The sequence below is a fragment of the Leguminivora glycinivorella genome, chromosome 12 (assembly GCF_023078275.1).
Source record: "Leguminivora glycinivorella isolate SPB_JAAS2020 chromosome 12, LegGlyc_1.1, whole genome shotgun sequence".
NCBI lineage: Eukaryota > Metazoa > Arthropoda > Insecta > Lepidoptera > Tortricidae > Leguminivora > Leguminivora glycinivorella.
The window spans coordinates 10,833,310-10,854,940 of record NC_062982.1 but is presented as its reverse complement, the minus strand read 5'-3'; the positions used below and the strand labels follow the sequence as shown (position 1 = coordinate 10,854,940).

General features: G+C 37.2%; 1 protein-coding gene across 1 annotated transcript in view; it reads left to right on the top strand.

Annotated features, from left to right (window-relative positions):
• The window catches only part of LOC125231587 (zinc transporter ZIP11), a 132,665-nt gene that overhangs the window by 60,242 nt on the left and 50,792 nt on the right, over positions 1-21,631 (top strand). The gene's annotated exons all lie outside the window — the stretch shown is intronic.

The following is a 21,631-nucleotide window of genomic DNA, read 5'->3' as shown; positions in this document are numbered from 1 at the left end:
TTTAATCGTTTGATAATTTCGCATGACATTTCAAACAAGACGTCAATATGACAAGGTATAGAAATCATCACTTCTTTATGCCGGTGACTGTACCTTATTTTATTTACTAAATCATCCTGTGTACAAAATGACTGCATAAAATAAATGATCTTTATTTAAATAAAGAATAAATAAAAAATAAAAAATAAATTTTAAGTAGAGTATCTGAAATTAGAGACCTTGGTGTAACACTAGATGCAAAATTGACATTCATTCCTCATATAGAAAATACTTTAAAAAAATCTTTTAAACAATTAGGTTTTATATTACGTGTCGGAAAACCCTTCAAAAATTCATTAACTTATAAAATATTATACAACAGCTATGTCCGTAGCCGACTGGAATTTGCTTGCACCATTTGGAAGCCTTTTCATTCTATTCATATTAATAGAATTGAAAAGCTCCAAAATAAATTTATAAAATCACTTGATTTCAGAACTGGTAATCACTATGTTAATTACACTAACTCTCTACAGCGTCATAAAATGCAGCCGCTCAGTAATCGGCGTGACTGTGCAGACTCTGTATTTCTTTATAAAATTTTAAATTCAAAATTAGAAATCCCTTGCTTACTTGAAAAGGTTTCTCTCAAGGTCCCTCGTGCCCGTATACGTAAATGTCGCAGAAAGGAATTATTCTCAATCCCTATTAGCAAAACATGTTATGCCCGTAATATGTTTATTAGACGCGCTTGCAACTTTTTTAATAAATGTGATACACTAACAGACTTTGATATTTTTAACGGGAGTATAACATCTTTGAAGAGATTGTTCCAATGATTAGTATTACGATTTGCCATTGTTACATACAATTAAGTATTACATTTTACAACACCATGTGTAACTGTCATAGTTTTCTCCGTTGTTGATTTGTAAATTTTTAATATTAATATACATTATAGGTAATATTGTAATTAGCACATCTATAATTAATTAAGGAAACTGTAGGTCTTTAGCGTAGACAGTATCATTGTAGACATTTTTTGTATATGACCGTTTGTTTCTTAAAAAAAAATTAAAAAAAATTAATTAAATGATCGATCCCTACAAATATGCAGCTGTTATCATTACTTTATATTATCGATAATGTCGATAAAGAATTAAGTTACCTCCTTTTGTCGGCTTCGTAGGTTAATTTTATTCCTTGACGGGTTCAATTCGCACGGGTTCAAATGTCATTTATTTATATCCGTACAAAATGATACTAAAATTAGCTTGATATGGCCGCTAGTTCATTAAAAAAATACCACCTCATAACTGTGTTAATCTGTTGTGGTTTTACTGGTATCTACTCGGAAATCCTAACGAAAGTATTTGAAAGCAGAATATTAGCAATATTCATAGAAAAACATGTATTATAATTATAACCCAATAAACACTTGACACATAGGGGAAGGTGGCTCAAAGAGCACATCAGCGCACGTTAACGACAATTATACCTTATTTATTACCTTTTTAGTTATTATATTACCTTTTTATCCAGTCTTAATCAAATTACTATGAGTTCAATGAGGGTGCGAAGTGTTAGAAGTCATCTTCAATAAAGTTTGTTTATTCGCAAAGTTAAGCGGCTTGATTTGGTTGTGTTTGATAAATAATAAGTCCGTCAATTGCTGCACACGACAAAAATATGGGTAAAGTCACTAAAGAAAGCCGCATTTTTAAACATAGGCGCGAATGAAGAATATTAGAAAATTTGAATTACCTTCGGTTGTGTCCTAAATCTCCACTCGCGAATTTTCTGGTTTTCACTCAGAGTGTCTAGTTTCGTAAATGACTATAGTAGTTTACTTTTTAGACAGGTCCCGGAGCGTATCAAGCGCTTTGACTTTGGTGGCCTCATGTTTATCCGAATCCCGTAAGAGTAGCATAAGTTTTCTTCTTTTCTGGTAGAAATCCGCGACTTCTACTTAAATTCACAAAATTTCATTCGGACTTCTCGTAAAAATGTTGCCACCGCGGTTGAAACGCTCGCAGTTAGCTCGAACGGGACTAAAAGGCAACTTTTCATTATAATATTTGCACTATCCTTAAAAAGTAGCCGTTCTCGCTTGCGGCGGGCGCGGGCAGGCGTCCGGCCGCATTCCAGCGCGGCTCCCGCCCCGCGCCGCGCCGGGCTCCCTGAAGGATGGAATGCTATCTAAACATGCTATTCATTAAGCCTTTCACTGCCCCGGACAAGGCTTACATTTTCAACGATTTTTATTGATGGAAATAAACGAATTTCCTTTTTTTTCCTGGTGGAAATAACAATTTCCACTACTATTGGTCTTATTGAGAGTATGTTCGCCATACCTACAGCGGCACGTTGTGCTCCCTGAAGGATGGAATGCTATCTAAACATGCTATTCATTCAGCCTTTCACTGCCCTGGACTTGGCTTACATTCCTTAAAAAGGCTTTCCTTTATTGCGTTTTGCTTTTGTTGATGGGAATTAAATTAAAATTAAAACCAACCACCAATAACCATATCCACAAAATTATGGTGTTCCTGAGAGTGCGTTCCCCGTACTGCACGTCGCTTTAACTCAAGGATGGAAATTCCATCCTTGAGTTAAAGCGATATGGTGATAAGCAATAATGTGTCAACCCACAAAAACTAAAAAAATGAGATTTTAATGCCATGTTATAGCTGGATTTTTAAACTTCTATTTGCAAAAATGACCTTTTCATTTTGAAAATTTTTACTATCCCAAAAGTAAAAAAATAGGTTAACACAAATCCTTTATCGCGTGTTGCCTGTTTTGCATTAATGTGTCAAGAACCTTAACTTATTATAGTAATTGGCAGAAGACATATTTAAATTACAATAATGTGTTATGAGGGTTGACTCAACGATTTTTTTACACTTGACTCATTCTTGCAAAACGTAAAAAATGACATAGTTACCCACTATGAGACTTGAATGATTATTGCAAAATGATATTTTATTCGTTGTTTTATGCTACGACCCGTGTTATAAAACATAAGTCATTATTGTTAAATTATATTCGGGTCATAAATTGTTCGTTTTTGGTGTATAAGTACCATGACACTATATTGTAAAATATAACTTTTAATATTAATTTATGTTTGAATAAGTTATGACTTAGTCCATTAGTATATTTTTGCACATGAATGGTAAATTCAGTACGAAATTGAACATTTTAAGTTATGAATATACATGTTCGTTATTATAATTTGCAAACATTCTTTACAAGTACGTGTTTATATAAAAATCTAATATAAGCTACTATTTTTTTATAATTACTAATTACATTAAGACGTGTTAATGTATGCATAAAAATATTGTTTGATTTTTGAATAGTTACTGAATGGTAGTTTATTATTTTGTTAAATATATTTTATGTTTTGTTCTTGTACAAGTCATAAGTTATTCATAATTTAAATGACTTAGTCTATTTCTTAGCGTCAAAAAATATTTTGTTGTATATTTTAGATAAGTAGTTTATTTTTTTTAAAGATGATTATTTGGTTTTTGTAACGATTTTTTGTTGAAAAAGCACAGATAATTTAAATATGTGTCTAGAAATGATCATTACTCTAATAGTTAATTTATAGTATTTTATTCAACAGGCGTTTAAAGGAGGTCAAGAAATATGAGTGGCGTACTTTCCACGAGTATTTTGGAGTCAGTTAAACACCATTGCATACAATACTTTTACAAAGACCATGCACTTGGTTTTTAATAGTTTTTTTTAATAATTCTCGCGAAATTCACACTGTTTCCTGTATTGCAAAGGTTTGCACTGTCAGCTCAGCTGCCCAAAGCCTTTCCGCGCACGCACGCAGTATCGTTAATGCAATGCGTTGCCATGATTACAGAACCAAACAATGCGTTTTCAGTTTTTTCGATACGCACAATCCTGTGAATGACGAATAACAGTTCGGGAGTAGAAAAATCATTAAAAGGTTTGATTAATAAATAATGTATTGATTCCTACATACCTAATAACATAAGTGACCATGACTGATATGTTACTTAACACTTATAAAGTTAAAAATATGCATAGGTAGAGTATTTTACAATAACAATTTATGTGCTTTAACATGTTTATTTAAGACTCATAGATATTTTTAAACAATTAGCAAAAGTGGGTTAAGTATCATAACACAGTCTTGAAAAAGTTTGACGTCGTCGAACAATTCGCAATAAAAGAAAAGGGCATTATTTCGTCAAATTGAAGTTTGTTTTGAAATTAAGCTACAATAATCACTACTACTGAACGTATTATAGCTGAAAAACACAACAATCTATATAAAAACAATTTTTTTTAAGAGAAACACAAAAAAATGAGAAAAAATCTTTAGACGCCATTTTCTCAAAATGGTTGGCGTGTGGGTTGACACATTGTTGCTTATCAGCATCCGAATGATAGTCATTAGATTTTCTCTGCCCTGGACTTGTCTTACATTCTTTAAAGAGTTTTTCTTAAATTTTCTCCAGTTTTGCGTTTTATGTGCGTTTCTACTTTACAGATTTTCCTGAAAGACAAGAAAGTTTCCCTTTATGAAAATAACGATTACTAGTAGTTAAGCGGCACGTTGCTTTTCCTGATGGATGGAGCGATATCTAAACATGGTATTCTCCTTTCACTGCCCTAGACTTGACTTACGTTCTTTTGTAAAGGTTTTCTTCGGTTAAACTCTAATATTTTCCACTACTTTAGAATTAATCTTGCACATAACGCCCGAGTTTAATCCTTCAGCAAATCAGCATTACTGAAGGATAAAATATATCTAAACATGCTATTCACAGTCATATTCTTTTAAAAATAGTGGGGGAAATAACTATTTTCACGGACTTATTGCGATTGTGTTATTTTATTTGTATCCCGCGCTGGCAAATCGCGCTTTCTGAATGATAGAATGCAAGCTAAGCTGTATGTTTTATTAGCCTCTCAGTGTCTTGGACTAAACTTACATTTTTAATGTTTTCTTGGTGGAAGTATCCATCTCCACTATTTTTGGCGTTATTAAGTGTGTTCCCCGTTCAGCGGCACATCGCTCTTCCTGAAAGATGGAATGCTATTCAAATATGATGCTAGCCATTAGCCCTGGACTTGGCTTTATGATTAAAAAATAACCATTAAGTTTTGGAGTAATTGCGAGTTTGTACCTTGCGCTGCCGACGCAAGTATCCTATGTTTTTGTATTATTTTTGCTGTCTGAATTTCCTGAAAATTGGTATAGTATCTGCATTTGGCATTTTTAGACATTTTGGACTTAAAGAATTCTTTAGATTGGCAACGTTCGGACAGTTACTCCACTACGTTCGGACAGTCTCCAGCTATAAGTTTTTTTTTGTCTGTGGCTAGAAGAAACGAATACAAACATGGATTAATTACCGATATTATATTTAGGAAACTTTATGTAACTCCTGTACTAGACACTATAAAAAGATCGTTTAGGTACATTTCACACCTATCTACATGCGTCTAACTAGTATTTTTTTTTCTTCTTTTATAGCTAAGAGAAACACAAACAACGATTAGCTATCGATATTACACCTATCTAGAAAACGAATTTCATAAGTACTTTACTAGACATGAGCTAGAGGGTTAAAGAATTCAGGTTTCCGTGGCTCCGTAGATCGTTGCACTTGCTGCGCGTGGCTCATGAGTCGCATGACCCCGCCGGAATGTGCCACGTGCATACCCGAATGGAATGCGAGACTGTTTGCTTTTTCATTTTTTCTCCTCCCGCCTCCGCCACAAACAATACCAGCGTGCCATTTCAGAACATTCTTGGCTAGCGCTGTAATAGCGTTTAGAATTGACATTTTATCGGAAGGCAATTAGTATTAAGATGGCTAAATAATTGCTTACCTTTAGATACCTACTTTAAGATATGTTTTATAAATAGTGCAGGGCAATTGTACATAATTAAGAGCAGTATAAGCCCCATTTAGAAGGTCCAAGAACTCCATACTATACATTGCTAACTTAGACAATTTTTTTTCCTCGTGTGGAGATACCAGACAATTAAGTATATGGAACGAATACCGCAATGTACGAAAAATATGTTTTCACCACACCAACTGGTAAAGGCTTACTTTGCTATTCGAAAACAGATAGCAAAACAAGAAACAAACAAGTGTGCAAAGTAATTTCATACAAATTTTAACTTGATATCTTGAGCAGGCTGGTAGAATTTACCTATAAATGATGATTTTAAATAAATTTATAGATTGGATTTAGCTTGACGTTTTATAGTCAGTACTTTGTTCGTGTTGGTGTGGTGAAAAATTTTGTGTTTCACTCGGGGGCAAAGTTTGTTTAACCTTCGAGCCTTGAAACCAGCGCAACGCTCAAGATTCCACTTCTCGAACCACTCGCTACGTTCGCGGTTCAATATTGGAATCTTTCGCTCACGCACGTGCGGTTAAACAACAACTTTGCCCCCTTGTCAAACAAATAACTATTAATGTTCTGCTTTGCCTAAAGGTTGACTGGTAGGTGGTAGAGAATGCCTCATGAAGTTAACATCGCCTTTTGTAGATTAAGTGTTTGCTTCGTGCAATAAAGTTTTAATTAATACTAAAACCATTAAAATTCAGGTTAAGTCATATATATTTTATTAAAGAAAATCTTATTGTACTTATTGGTGGTCTGTGTGAATCATCACACCGAATCGGCATCGTTAAATTTACGTTCAAAGTAGATTTTTGTTTTTGTAATTACCCCAAAATTAAACCTTTTCGGACGCGTCCAATTTGAACTACTTGGCCACAGATGTTACCTACATTCAAAAACTATTTATGTGTTTCCATTTCAAATGAAAAACTATAATTATCTCCTTTGATGTATTAATTTGACCTTAATTTGGTTACTATTTACAGCTTAATTCCTTGATTAGATAGGAGGATATCGCGTCCCGAAATAGCGGAGTTTGGCCGCGGCGCCCATAAAGCGAAGGATATTAGGCGGAAGTGGGCACGCCGGAAAGCGCGTTTCCGGAAGACGCATCAATAACGCTCTCGATGCGCTTTTACGATTTCCTGTGCTGCGCCGGCGCCGGACGCCGGACTGGGCGGGAGCTAAAACTGGCCACAATCGCTCTCTATTGGCGTCTACAAGACATGCTTAATTATGCAGATTTGAGAAAATTTTATTATGCCGTTTTCTGGATCTGTCGATGGACAGACTGGCGAATTCCGAACTGCAATCACTTTTTACCGTTGTAGCTAGATGTAGTAAATGTTTGAATAAAATAAAAGATTCTGATAATTTCTTTAACGAAACGTTTGATTTCAGTGCTATTGAAGGAATAAAAATAATTTTCAGCAGAAGAAAAATTATCAATTTTGCGTGTGGCTAAAGTAGTCATATTTTTTTTGCAAACTTCTAATAAAGAAATGTAATTTTTTGACCTATACCTACTCAGTATCCTATGTGTGGTACGCAATATATTTGATTTATGATATTGACCGTTCGGCCGAAAAAGGAAATAGCACCTGACCGCAAAACATTTCTACCGAATAATTACCGGATAAAATAATAAATGCCACCTGGTTTTTTGAGGCTGAAACAGATGCAACGTAGAATTAAATTTGCTTGCTGTTTTTGTGCAATTATATTTTTTTTGACAAATATGGTATTAATAGTACATTACGATACAAGTGCGAAATGAAATGAAATGAAATGAAATGAAATGAAATATTTTATTGTGTGTTGAGTTTAGGTTACAATGGTTGCAGGTCTAATAGCTCATAATGTTATCCTCCAAACCCTACCACGCTGGTATACTCACATTAGTTCCACATATCTACTAAATTATTCAACTAAAAATTAAAATTATCATTATACACATATTAAGTCCTTATTCTAAATCATCAGTATTATTGTCATTAAAAAAATCATTTAAACTATAATAACATTTATTTATCAGCCATTGCTTAGTCATTTTTCGAAATCTGCTGAGATTCTGGTCTTTAAACCTATCTGGTAACTTATTAAATATTGTGATGCACATCATATAAGTGTTATCTGATGTCAACCTTAACCTAGCGTATGGCTTGAAAATTTTATGTTTGTATTGAGGACGAAGTTCACGTGATGATAGTTCCTGTGCAAGCTGAAACAATGCCTTATTCTTATATACAAACAAACAGACTTCCAGAATATATACACAGGGAGCTGTTAGAATATTATATTCTTTGAAATATTCCTGACAAGAATCTAGTCTTTTAAGACGAAAAATGGCTCTGACACATCGTTTCTGAATCAATAGTACCCTTTCCTTGAGTGGAGAATTCCCCCATATTACAATGCCATAACGAATAGTGGAATCTACATAGCCATGGTAAGCAGTAATGGCTGCTTGTATTGAAATTAATCTACTAACTTTCCTCAGAGCAAAAACAAATTTATTCAGTTTAGAACATATTCCCTCAACATGAACACTCCAATTACAATGACAATCTATATTTATGCCCAAAAATTTTGTAGATTGTACTTCTTGGATTGTTTCACCCTGATAGTGGACGTCCAGTGTTTCTACATTACTTTGAACACATCGAAATTGAATGTACTTAGTTTTATTTATGTTCACTTTTAAATTATTCGCTGATAACCAGTCTACTGTCTGATTTAAAGCATCATTCACCTCATTTTCGTAAGTAGACATATCTTTGCCTTCTATCAAAACAGTTATGTCATCAGCGAACAATATACATTCGTGAGATAATGCCTTTGGTAAGTCGTTAATATATAACAAAAAGAGCAAGGGACCAAGAATGCTCCCTTGTGGCACACCAAAAGTATTTTCTATATAAGAGGAGCGAAACGTTAATATAGTCTTACTTTCATTGCAATATCTTGATGTTTCTAGACACTGTACTCTATTTCTTAAATAAGATTGTATCCATTCCAAAGCTGGACCTCTTATGCCATATTTGGAAATTTTTGTTAGCAATGTGCGGTGACAAACAAAGTCGAATGCTTTACTCATGTCCATGAATAGAACTGTTACAGGTAACTTCTTATCTAATCCTTCAAAAATTCTTTTAATTAGCTTAAAAGTTGCTTGAGAGGTGCTCCTATTTTTCCTAAACCCATGCTGCTCTTCATTAATAATGTTATATTTTTCTAGATAACTAAGGAAACGTTTCTAGAAAACGAATTGCCTATTCGCACGTGTATCGTAGGACGTTTTTAAGTTTCTACCTGACAAGAAAGAACCACTTCTCGCACTAGTGCGTAAAAAACGCACCATCTGTACTTTTCAGTACTTTTCATTTCTCCCTGCATGCGCTTCTTTGTTTCTTTCTTGGTAGACAGTTTTTCTATCTCTTGCCTCCTATACTATTCAGTTTAGTGTTTACTTATTCATATAAATATATACTTCGTAAAAATACAAACCTAAGTCTAGTGTAGCAACTCGGCAAGACTATTATTAACAATTGTACACTAAGAGAAATTTGAATTGTGAATTTAACAAGTTCGGCTTGTTGCAGTTTATCTGTTTCAATCAGCCAAACTAATGTTTAAAACAATATGTGTCAGGTTGTTTTTATAAAATCGACTTGTTGATTCAAATATATTGCCGATTCAAATGACAAGTAGCTTGTTCTGCTTGTTGTTTGAACCGGTAGGCGCTATTTTAACCAAAAAACTTGTTGAACGAACATGAAAACTGGTTGTATTTTCTCTCAGTGTAGGGAGTCTTGTCCCTTTGATAGGTCCCTAACCCCTTTGTCCTAAGGATCCACCTACTGTTCTTACATGTGTGCGTTTTCCTTTTAAGAGTTCGCACTTGAAAAGCATCATATTCGCTGGTCATGCAGTCCACGTCAGCGCATCTGCGTCACGCGCGCGTCACCGATCTAATTGCCTATTAAGCGTCCAGTTAACAGCTCCCATTATTGTAAGGGTTGACGTTGGCATTATGTAACATCGGCGTACGCGCTTACCCCGCGATAATTACTCCATTATAGGAGTTTGAGCATGATTATGTATGTGCATATTAAAAATGCATAGACTGACTTTTTTGTAGAATATGGGGGGTGGGTTTTCCTGTCTTTTTTATCAGAATTTACAGGTTGTCTAGTACAAACACATTTAATTTCTTTTATAAGCGAACTTTTTGCTGCATTCGATGCGATGATTATATTATATGGGCCTATATTCGACCATTTTTCATAGAAACAGAAATTCCTATGGCATCCAAATCTTCAGAAAATTCGCGATTCGAATCTTTTATATCTTTCTGTTTTTACTATTCTCTGAAACGAAACTCTGCACTACTGCAGTGGTGTTAGAAATAATTAATCTTGCTTCGATAATTGGCAAGTAAATAATCCTAGCGAATATTCGCGAGACTGTCATCCACAGCAATCTTTCATGTTTTAATAAGACATGACAAGAACTTTCTTTGTAATCTTATATCTACCTTCTTCATAGTTTTTTCTTTCTTTAACTTTTCTAGATCTTTCTTAAATATTATTACTCATATATTATTTATGTCGATGTTTATATACTTATCGATGATCATTATTTATGAACTGCTTCATCTCTATTTTGCACTTCCTTGAAAGTTTTCTCTTCCCAACTGTATATCTTATGCATTGTCTCTTATTATTGGTCATTGTCATTCTTATAAATAACGCGAATCAGCCATTGACTGCAAAAAACCAACCGTTGTAGCTACTTATTTGAAGTAACTTCAAGTCAAGATGACTTGATCGACAATCGATTTGTCTGACCAAATTGAATATAAGTAGGAGGAGGAGTGCCCACTTATTATAATTGTCGTCGGTGCCGGTGCGTGGGCGTAATGACGTGGCCCATTCATAATTCACCTGCTTACCATCGGCACGATTACCAGGGCCCATTCACAACATTTACTAAGCGTATCGCTTTAGAATAACCAGTATAAACACGGCCTACGAACACTAATAGGTGTAACCGCGCTAAGGACGAGATACACCAGGGAATTCATGTCAAGTCAAGGCAATGTTTTCTTCAATTAAATCCGCAGTGAGTAAGTCGAAAGGCTTGCAAGGAATGTTGCATTAGCCGAAGGAAATCCGCATGCACGGCGCCTTATGCATGTACCTACATATTGCTCAGCAATGACATCATGTATTTTGCATAAGATGTTTGTGACAAAGGGACCGTATTAGGTATTGAGCTTGCCTGTGTTTCTAGGAACTAAGCTGCTGGTATTTAGGTTATGATGAAGGCTAAACGATTGTATGTATGGGCACAGCGTCTTGTTTTATTTTTAATATCTGGGCGACCGAGCTTCGCTCGGTTCTATTTTAATATATCACGTCTTTAGATAAAAAAAAAAACTCTTATAAATACAAAAACAAAAAAAAAAAGACAAAAAACAAAAACTTAATTTCTGACCGGGATTCGAAACCCTGACACCTACGATCTATCTGCGTACATTAGACCGACCTCGTGCGACTGAGCTAAGCGGAATCGATGCGCGCGCGGCGAAATTAAGGACCATATTTTACGTTTACAAATGCGAAAGAAAAACTCATGAAAACTCGAAAATTCGCGTTTTCCGGGATCTAAGGCTACGCTAGATCGATTTTTCACCCCGAAAACCCCCACAAAACAAATTTCAGCGAAATCGTTAGAGCGGTTTCCGAGATCGTCGGTATATATAAATAAATAAATAAATAAATAAATAAATAAATATACAAGAATTGCTCGTTTAATAGTATTTATTTTTATTTAATAACAACATGTGATATTCGTTATTTTTCAAAATGTTGTAAAATTGAGCTTTTGACAAATCTTTAAATGTATGAAAACAAATCCCGCCTAAATTAGTTCCTTTCCTTTCGGGATGTCGATTTACGAATATGTAGATAATACATCAATAAATAAGGATATATATATGTCCCTGTATGTATTTGGTTAATTGTGATGTTGTCCTACATTGCAGTGTCCTCATTTAATGATAGATGATTTAAAAAGCATATATAATGCTAATTCAATGAACAGCATATGTCCCTTTACGCCTTTACGCTCTGTTTGTCAGGTGAAATAATTTTAATTTCATTTCAATCACCCTCATCCTGGTTTAGGTAAATATGAATTTTAGTCTTATAATCTTATGATGCTTGATGCTTTTTGATAAATTGAGTCTACAAGCAGGAGCGTCAAATTCAAATCATATATCAGGACTTATACTCCTAACATCAAAGACTTAATTTATTTTATTTCTTATAATATAAGCTAGGCGCCATTCGCAGAAGTTTCGTAATTAGAAATTCCTAAAATTTGATCAAAGTAATATACCACGAATTCATACTGGTCTATTTTTAAATAAACACGATTCCGTTCGCATGAAAGTTTAAAAAAGCATCCAAAATATTATGTTTGGTCTATATTTAGGATTCTGGCTATTGTATGTTTATAGGCGGACGTGACTAAGCGGCACAGAATCGGGGCGACAATGCTCTATTCTTGTATTGCTCGAGAAACGTTTCGTCGGCGCTACCGATCAGATCTTCACTTCTCGATGGAGACAATTATTTCCACACGTTATTTAAACACCGCTCATATAATTTAACATCGTACTTAAGCACGAGGTTGAATATTATTAACCTGTTTAAGCTACCCATGGGTCATGTATCGTGCCCTAACCACATTCCACTTAGGTAGCTCGAACACAATAAAGGCGCCGCACGTATTAGTTAAGCGCATATGTTTTATAAGAATGCTGTCTTGTTTGACTTTTCTACCTCGGTACTTCGTTTGTTTACCAAATTGTTTTCCACTGTTTTCGGTATCGATGTTTAATCATGTGACTTAAATAGACAAGACAATAAAGAAGGAGCATTGCGTGCGGTCCGGACACACACAAAGAATTAACGGTAACGCACCTCGCCACCTGACTCGACAAACAACCTGTATTTCTCACAGGAAACTGGCGATCGATCAAATCACACCGCCAGTATGCAAACAAAGGCATCGGTAGATTTGCTGCGCTAAAGAGTCTTGGGGTGGGAGGGGACGCCGCTAGGACTCTGCAGTACGTGGAGCGAGACACAGCAAGTCCGGCATCAAATCCATGCGCGTGCACTTACGAATTGCATTCCCATACAGGGTAACGGCGCTCTCCCGCCCGTCCCGTTCCCACCAAAGGTCTCGAGTGACCTCTCGCTCGCGCTTCATGAATGGAGGCGCCATGGAATGCGGTCGCGTGACGTGCCGGCGCCGACGCCAATCTCGGTGCACTTTACCATAGGGCTAGTTCAACCATTGTACCTACCTCTGGCTTCCAATTCCAATCGTTGCTTAACTAAGTGAATGCAGTCATGCACGTTACTTTCACACTTAGGTACCAACACAATCGATTTGGTATGTTATGTGGTAACTGTTAACGATACGAATATACGAAAACTTAATAAAATACTTAAGCGTTTTCCTGTTAAGTCTTTTTGCAAGTTTTCTTGCAGTAGAATGTACCTAAGTGTTAGTTGTAAAATTAAAATCGTCGACGGTAATTAATGTCAAAGCCACATAGGTAGTTAGTTATAAAAGCGTGTGAAAATTGTATTCATAAACGAAAAACGCAGACTCCATTCCCAGTATTCCAATTAAATACTTAAACGTCGATCAAACCTGTTTAGCCCGAGGACTAGCTGTATGCAAAAAGAAATCTAAACAAAGACCTGTGTTCGCCAGTTGATATGGTAAAACATGGTGCATGGGTGGGCAACTGGGCAATAAGAATAAAGGGTACACTAATACATAGTGTCGGTGTATTCGAAGTTTACAAATTGGTTTCATTTTGACATTACTGGCGGCGAGTATCTCTCAATCAATGGTGCAAGTACAAGCGAGGTGCAATGCGCATGAAGTCAAAATGAGATAAGTGAGCATCGAATAGGGTTTGAAGTGAGTCGGTTGTCCAGGGCGATGGTAGCGGGAGCTGGCGCGAGGTGGACAGACCACATACCACAACCGGTCCACGGGAGCCTCCGAGCTCCATAACCAGAGCCTCCCACTTAATATCACTACAAGAATTAATTTATTTCGAATAATTTCAATAAATTCCAACATATAATTAACATTTACTGGATTCTTGAATGTTGATCGTTTGATTAGTCATTTTAATGATGCCTTTTTACAGTTAGTGATCTGAATGCGGTGTAAATTTTGTTTGGCAATCGGACTGTCGCTATCCGCAGATCACTTATCTTTTAGATGGATCATAAATGGCGGCTCGAGTTTTGCACTAAGCTTCCACACTAATTTAATAAAATACACAAAAATGTGTTCTAAGATTACAGGACAGACTCAATAAGAGATGTCAGTCATTTTTTCAAACTGACGTATCGTTTCCGTAATAGGTCAAGCACAAATTCAGTAGGGTTTACATAATAAATAGTAAGCCTCATGGACGTGAGCCTTCGCTAGACGTCCTTGACGTTCCTTTAGTTGTAGTGCTAAAACCGTATCTGATGACAATGAGTCTTCAAATGGGGTGTATGGCTCTATATGATGGTGTTAATGATTTGGCTAAATCATGCTCGCCTCACGTCCCTCGCGTTCAGTCCGCGGTCTAATAAAAGCACCCCACAGAGTAAATGCGGTGTCTGCGGGACACAGTCTGTTAGTTGTTGAGCCTCTCACCTGATCCTTGCCACGGAATTCGGCGGCGGCTCTCATCTCGCTAATCTTCCACGCTTTCGATTGTTGATTTATTAATTGCTCGATCGTCCAATGCCCACATTTTACATTCCAATCACCCGATTCATATTTTATGTCCGATTTTAGATATCGAGCTGTTGACTTATTTATGTTGGCTGACGCTGTTTGCTCGCCTTGTCATTGTTTGTACAATTAATCAATTTAGTAATCCGTGATACTTATTTGTCTACGATTAATATACTAAATATTTTTGTTACTTTAATGAAACGTACGTTGTATAATCAATTATATAAACAGAAATATAAAGGGAAAATCTAATTTTCAGAGTATTTTCTTCTGATACATGTAAAGTAATCAAGTATGTTATGTTACCTAGGTAATACGTGTATGTCCAGATGAAGAATAAACCTACAATTTTTTGTGATTTAAGAAAAAACTGTACCTTGTACCACAATTTGACTTATGCGCCTATTTTGCGTCGGTGTAGAGTAAACTAGTCCAGCGTCCAGCTACCCTAAACTCTTCAGGAGGGATCCTATCAAAACTTTGATAAGATCCCAGAAGCTTTTCACTGTATGCAGCCGCTGCATTCCAACACCATGGGGTGTTACCATGGGATGTTATACTTCAAACAAACTGTCTCCATGGACCCTATTATACTAAAGCATTAGTCGTAACTATTAACATTACCAACTATTTAACTTTTTTGTCAAATCCGCGAATCATCGTGAATGTCATGTTTTTAAAAGGTATCGGGAAAATTGGTTCGGTTTTGGCGAGTATTCAAGTTCAATATTTGACGGCCTCTTTAGCCTAGTCGGTTAGTGACCCGGCGTACGGAGCAAGGCGACTGGGTTCATAAGCGCTTATATTTGTATTTATAAAAGGGGTTCGATTTGAGGGAAAATGGAACATATCATATCTCCTGTTCCTGTTTCTATACAATAGTGTTTGTCATTTAGAAATTTTAGAACATAGGTACGAAAATTAATTTTAGATGACAAACGATTAATTTATTAATTAACAAGTGTAAAACTTTTCACCACCCCTTTTCTTCCCGTGGGTGTCGTAGAAGGCGACTATGGGATATGGGTTCAATTGTGGCGTAGGCGAGAGGCTGGCAACCTGTCACTGCAATGTCACAGTTTCGTTTCCTTTCGGCCCTTTTTTTGCCAAGAGTGGAACTGAAGCTTTAGTAGTTTCATGTGCTCTGCCTACCCCTTTATGGGATACAGGCGTGATTGTATGTATGTATGTATGTATGTATGTAAAACTTTTTATTTAAACACCACCGTCATAAATTTCTCGTCAGCCTTGGCTTGACATAATAAATAGCGATTGTGAAACATGAAAAACAAAGTAATGAACAACTATCTGTGTGCAAAAAAAATTTGACTCATAACCTCTTTGTTGAAGTGTCAAGAAAAAATAAAAATGAAAATTCTGGGTATAGACCCAGGGAATCCGCAATTACTGAAAACGCCTACATGAAGTAGTGCATCACCGAATAATTTGATAAGAAGTAGAACAAGCATAAATAGGTTCCTAATTATCTTGGAAATTACTGCTGTTTCACGGCGTTGGTACAGTCTGCAGTAAAGGTAGCTAAGCGAGCAAAGACTCGACTCGAGGAGATCCAAAAATTAATTAAATTAAATTAATTGAAAAAAATTAAAACGCACAGGTTCAGCCAACATTAAACAGATTATCTAATTTTGGACACCTATTCCGCTTATTTACTTATGCCACTGACTGTACTTAATGTTAGTATTAATTATTTATACTGTGATCGAGCTGCGCCCGCGCCGCAACTCTTAAACATAATTTTCACAAGTAACGGTCGCCAACGGCCCCAAGATTGCTGTCGTGGTGTATGCTCTACCTAGTCATGTCTAGCTTAGATTATTGTAAATAAATAGAGAGATTTTGAAATTAATTCATTTCATGAAATGTATCTTGATATGCCTACAATTTAACCTAATTCGAAGAACTTTTCAAGATCTATCAGGAGTTTTAAGTTTTTTGAGCGAGTCTCGTATTCTTTTTCTCTTTTTTTGGTTAAATAATAAATTTGGTTAATAATAGAAATAAGTATATTAGGAATCAAAGCGCTTACATAACAAAACCTCTTAAACAAATATATACACTCTATAGAGGTATACCTCTGGACCCAGTGAAGAAAAATGAATTCGGAATACGTCTACTCTACTGTGCAATTTAGCAGCTCACATTTAACCATTTGATCTCTCTGCGCTCGTAGCTCAAAATTTACCATTTGTAGTAATTAATAACAAATATTGTTCTTGAGTAAACATGTGTGTTTGTTTTAATTTTAGTAACAATATGAAAATAAAATATAAGTATTCATTGAACTATCATGTGAACTATTCAGCTAGCTTTATTGCTGCTGAAGCTGAATTTATTACGCAATAGTTTCTGCGCGAAAACCACACCTAAATCCGTTTTCACATTATTCAATCCGATATCGGATGTCAGAAGGATTTCAATGGAAAAAATCCAAGATGGCGCCTGTAATGTATGGGATATCGGTCCTACAATATCGGATCGGATAATGTGAAAACGCACTAAGTGGAGCATACTCCGCGCGTATCCGTCTCGACGGTGAGCAGTGAGCGATGCAAGAGGTTGCTGTTAGCCTCCCATGCGGAGCCCCGCTGTCTGGCAGCCGCCGCCCTCCCGACCCGCCGCACCCCCCTCACCTCTCACCGACGCCGTCTGCAGCCGCGCCTGCGACACCTATCACAACCACCACATAATGCCAATTCAACATTCTATGCTTATCAATCGCTTTGTTCCAACTCGCCGAGACAAAGCGCGCTGCCGACTCCGCCCTCTATCAATGAACAGTCAAATGCCTCAAGACAAAGAAACAGCACAAATCATTACGCCTTCGTTTGTACATCAAACTACAAATAAAACAGATATTAATTGCGTTTCAATCTAACGAAACGACGTCAACATCTTGTCTGGTTTGTTTATAACTGAATTCATTCGGATATTAATTTCAATTCGTTTATTTATTCACAAAACGCCGTCTAAACGGATCACGAAGATATCTCAATCATATCACAAGATCTTTATTTTTACTACGATTCTAAATCACGTCGACGTCTGAAACATTGACATAGCTCCATCAATAGAAGGTCTAATGTTCGATTTGATCATGAAATCTTTGTAAGTATAAATACAAAACATTTAATACGTTTTATTTAATTTGTTTGAAGGCAATTAGCAGGTTTTCGAATAGTCGTTTTATGAATGTTCGTTAACATAAAACGTTCTAAATTGCGCGGGTCGTATGAGAAGAATTTGTAAATGGGAACGTGTGAGTGAACATGTGTTTCTCACGTTTAATCCTCCAGTAATCTGCGGACGTGCGTGATGCTGGCTCAGATGACATCACTTGCTGTAGCTTCCACGGCGTTTTAGTTTCATGAAGCTCGTCAATCGACTATTTCATTAAGGTCACTAAGCCCAGTTTCATAAACAATGTGCGTACGTAACATTCACGATTGTCGCTTGCTTATAAAGACGTGTCTAGCTGGTCGATTGCGCGTATCATAGGAGGTGTTTGATTGTACAAGTGCGGTGACGGAGCGGCCTCGGCGGCTGCGGCACACTAGTCCTATTTCGACAGCGTGTTGTGCAAGTCGATGGAAATTCCGGTGTCGCAGCAGTCAAGTGTGCGGGCACGGGCAGGTCCTGCGCCGCGCCGCGCGCGCGCCGGCCGCGGTATGAATGGAGCTTCGGTATGTGGGTCACGATGTCGTCAATGGCCCGTCGGCAGGGCCTCGCGCCACCGCCGTCTCTTGCTCCCCCATCGGCCCGTGAAAGTTGTCAGTACTTTCGCGACAGAACCGCCGAAACAATCTATGCTCTAACCCGCTGAAACTGAGTCACATTTTCCTCGGCGCTCACCAACGTTCACATCCGCCTCAGCGATTCGTGCGTGCCTTCGACACATTCTACTGCAGTTTACTGCTGGAACTCTATAGTCTTCAACACTCGGTCGCGTTTGGCTTGCCCAGCTGAAAATTCGGCCGCGCCGTATGCTCGTGCTTAGGAATTCACTTCCGGGTAGGTCGGAAAGTGAAATGGACTCGTCTGTGATGTAATTGGAATTCGGATATGTCCGGACTCGAGCCATTCAGTTCACCTAAATATCTGTATCGGTTGACATAATAGGTTGCGGGCCTCACTGTTTTACGTGACACAGAAAACTATCAAAGCGACGATTAGTGCGTAAGATATTCTATTGTCACTGCGGGATAGCTTATTATTGCCACATAACGGAATAACTTAAAGCGTCGTCGATGCAATACGACTTATTTAAATTTACAACGCTAAAAGTAATTTATTAGGTAATTGTGAACAATTACATTTATAAAACTTTGAATTAGATTCTACAAAGTTGATTATTTCAATTACCTATATTTGGCTTGGTTTTCCAAAAGAAAAGCGTTACAATATTCTGACGAATCTAGTAAGCTACATGGTGTCTTTTCCTGCCCTAATTCGCAAAGTAGTACCTGCATTTCTTGTCTGGTCGAATCTTTAATTTCCTTTTCGCACGTGTATCGTACGATGCTTCTCAGTACAGGTGGCCATCCGAAGTTTCGACCTGATATGTAATGAATCACTTCTTGCGCTAGTGTGTAAAAAAAACACCATCTGTACTGAAAATAATCTTTCAGCGTACTAACAAGTCCTGCACATATTAAAAAAGAAGATACTTGGCATACATGATAATATATTTTAGATGACATGGACGTTATACCTAAGTATATTCCTAGACGAACTATGGTGTGGTAGCCAGCTAACACCCGCGGTCGTGGCAAGCCGCCCCTTAGATGGAGAGATGATTTCTGCCAACTTGCTGGCGAGAACTGGATGCGGATAGCAATGGACCGACAAGCGTGGAGGTATGGAGAGGAGGCCTATGTCCGAAGACGGGCGCGTTAAAGTCTGCTATAGATAGGTATTCTTAATATGTGTATTACAGTCGCCATCTGATATATCGGAGCAGGCAGTGCTCACAAATATCGCAACACGCGCTTTAACGCTCATAGAGGCATGTCTCGATATTTGTGAGCAACTTGCCCGCTCTGGTGAATCTGATGGCGACTGTATAAAAGACGACCAGTCTGGCGCAGTCGGTAGTGACCCTGCCTGCTGTGCCGCGGTCCCGGGTTCGAATCCCGGTAAGGGCATATATTTGTGTGATGAGCACAGATATTTGTTCCTGAGTCATGGATGTTTTCTATGTATATAAGTATTTGTATATTATATATATCGTTGTCTGAGTTCCACAACACAAGCCTTCTTGAGCTTACCGTGGGTCTCAGTCAATCTGTGTAAGAATGTCCTATAATATTATTTATTTATTTATTATTTATTTATAAAATATAAATACCTTACATATACATATCAAAATGGTTGAAGCCACAGGCGGTAGTACCTATACCTACAAGTATTCGATTCCATGAATCGCCATAAAAGTAGTAAAACGGACTATGATCAAGATAAACACGAGGATTGGAGAAGTGAGAACATCAACAGACTCTACACTCTTAGGTAGTCCTTATATTTTTGCTATAAGACTTACCTATTATATACAATTTACTGGTCGGAAGATGATATTAAACAAGCAGCACGTGGTCTGGTACAGTCGGAATCGTACATATACATATATCAGAGCTGCCAAAGCTTTCACAATGTCGGAACACGCCTCTGTCAGGCCTACGTCACACGCTCGCGGTCGCGCGTTAAGTACCTACCCGCTAGCAGTTGCCTCGAAGTAACAAGTGGCCGAGGGGCGCCCGCCTGTGTAGTTGTGTGGCACGTAGGTACCTTCTGAGTTTTACGTAGTAACTTATTAGTAGTAGTTAAATAAAGCGTAGGTATTTGTCGTTTTGCGGGCAAGTGAAGAATCTGTTACGTTAGTGCCGTGCCTCTCTTGCCAAACGCACTCTGTTCCGATATTTGTGAGAGCTTTGGCAGTTCCGATATAGGTATCGGACGGCAACTGTACAGTCAACCAATTGGAACCCTAGACCACTCTACAACCATGTCAAAATGACAAGCAGTAAAAGATTTCTTACAATCTGGTTTATAACGTCACTATGACATAGTTCTACAGTGGCCTATGGTTCGAATTGGTTGACTGTACATTCCTACAATTCAGCAGTAGCTCCGCGGTAGCTTTCTCCACTTCAAAGACTGCCGCCTCGTGCATGTTTATTGAGTTAACCATCTCAGCAGGAATCTTGCGCCTTCCGCTGCATACACCCGGCGACATGTCGTGCCCAAACGTAAACACATGCACACAACTTTAAATTTTAAGCGCCAATTTTACACAATATATGTTACTCATTGTACTTACCTGCCGGCCTATCATGCTTCCAATTTTATCACTTGTCCACGTGGATAAGACAACTGTCACTCTCACACTAACATACTTGCCAAAGCGTGACGGATGCTTTATCCACGTGGATAAGTGATAAAATTGGAATCATAATACGCCGGCTGATGTGTATTACTATTAAGTTGACGAACCTCGTTAAAACTCTATTTCAATAAAAGTTGCTATTAAGTAGCGAATAATTTTTTTATATTCTTTTTATGCGATGATTGGGAGACATAAACAGCTTTATGTATTTACACAGAATACGATGACGTATTATATGTAAAATATCGGTAGTTCATATTTTAAATTGATATACTTTATAATGTTGTCACGTTGTTCCGTTTTCCTCTTAGGCTAGCCTTGGCATACTGGCGATGTCAACCAGAAAATTAAAAATAATCGCTAACAAGTTAAAACTTAAACTCGGGTAAGGTACAGCGGGGCAAATCTCGACTGGGGGACAATTGTAACTAATCCATTTTTTCCATTATTACACTATGATGTTGAGTTCTACATGTATGTATCTACTGAAACGCCTACCATATA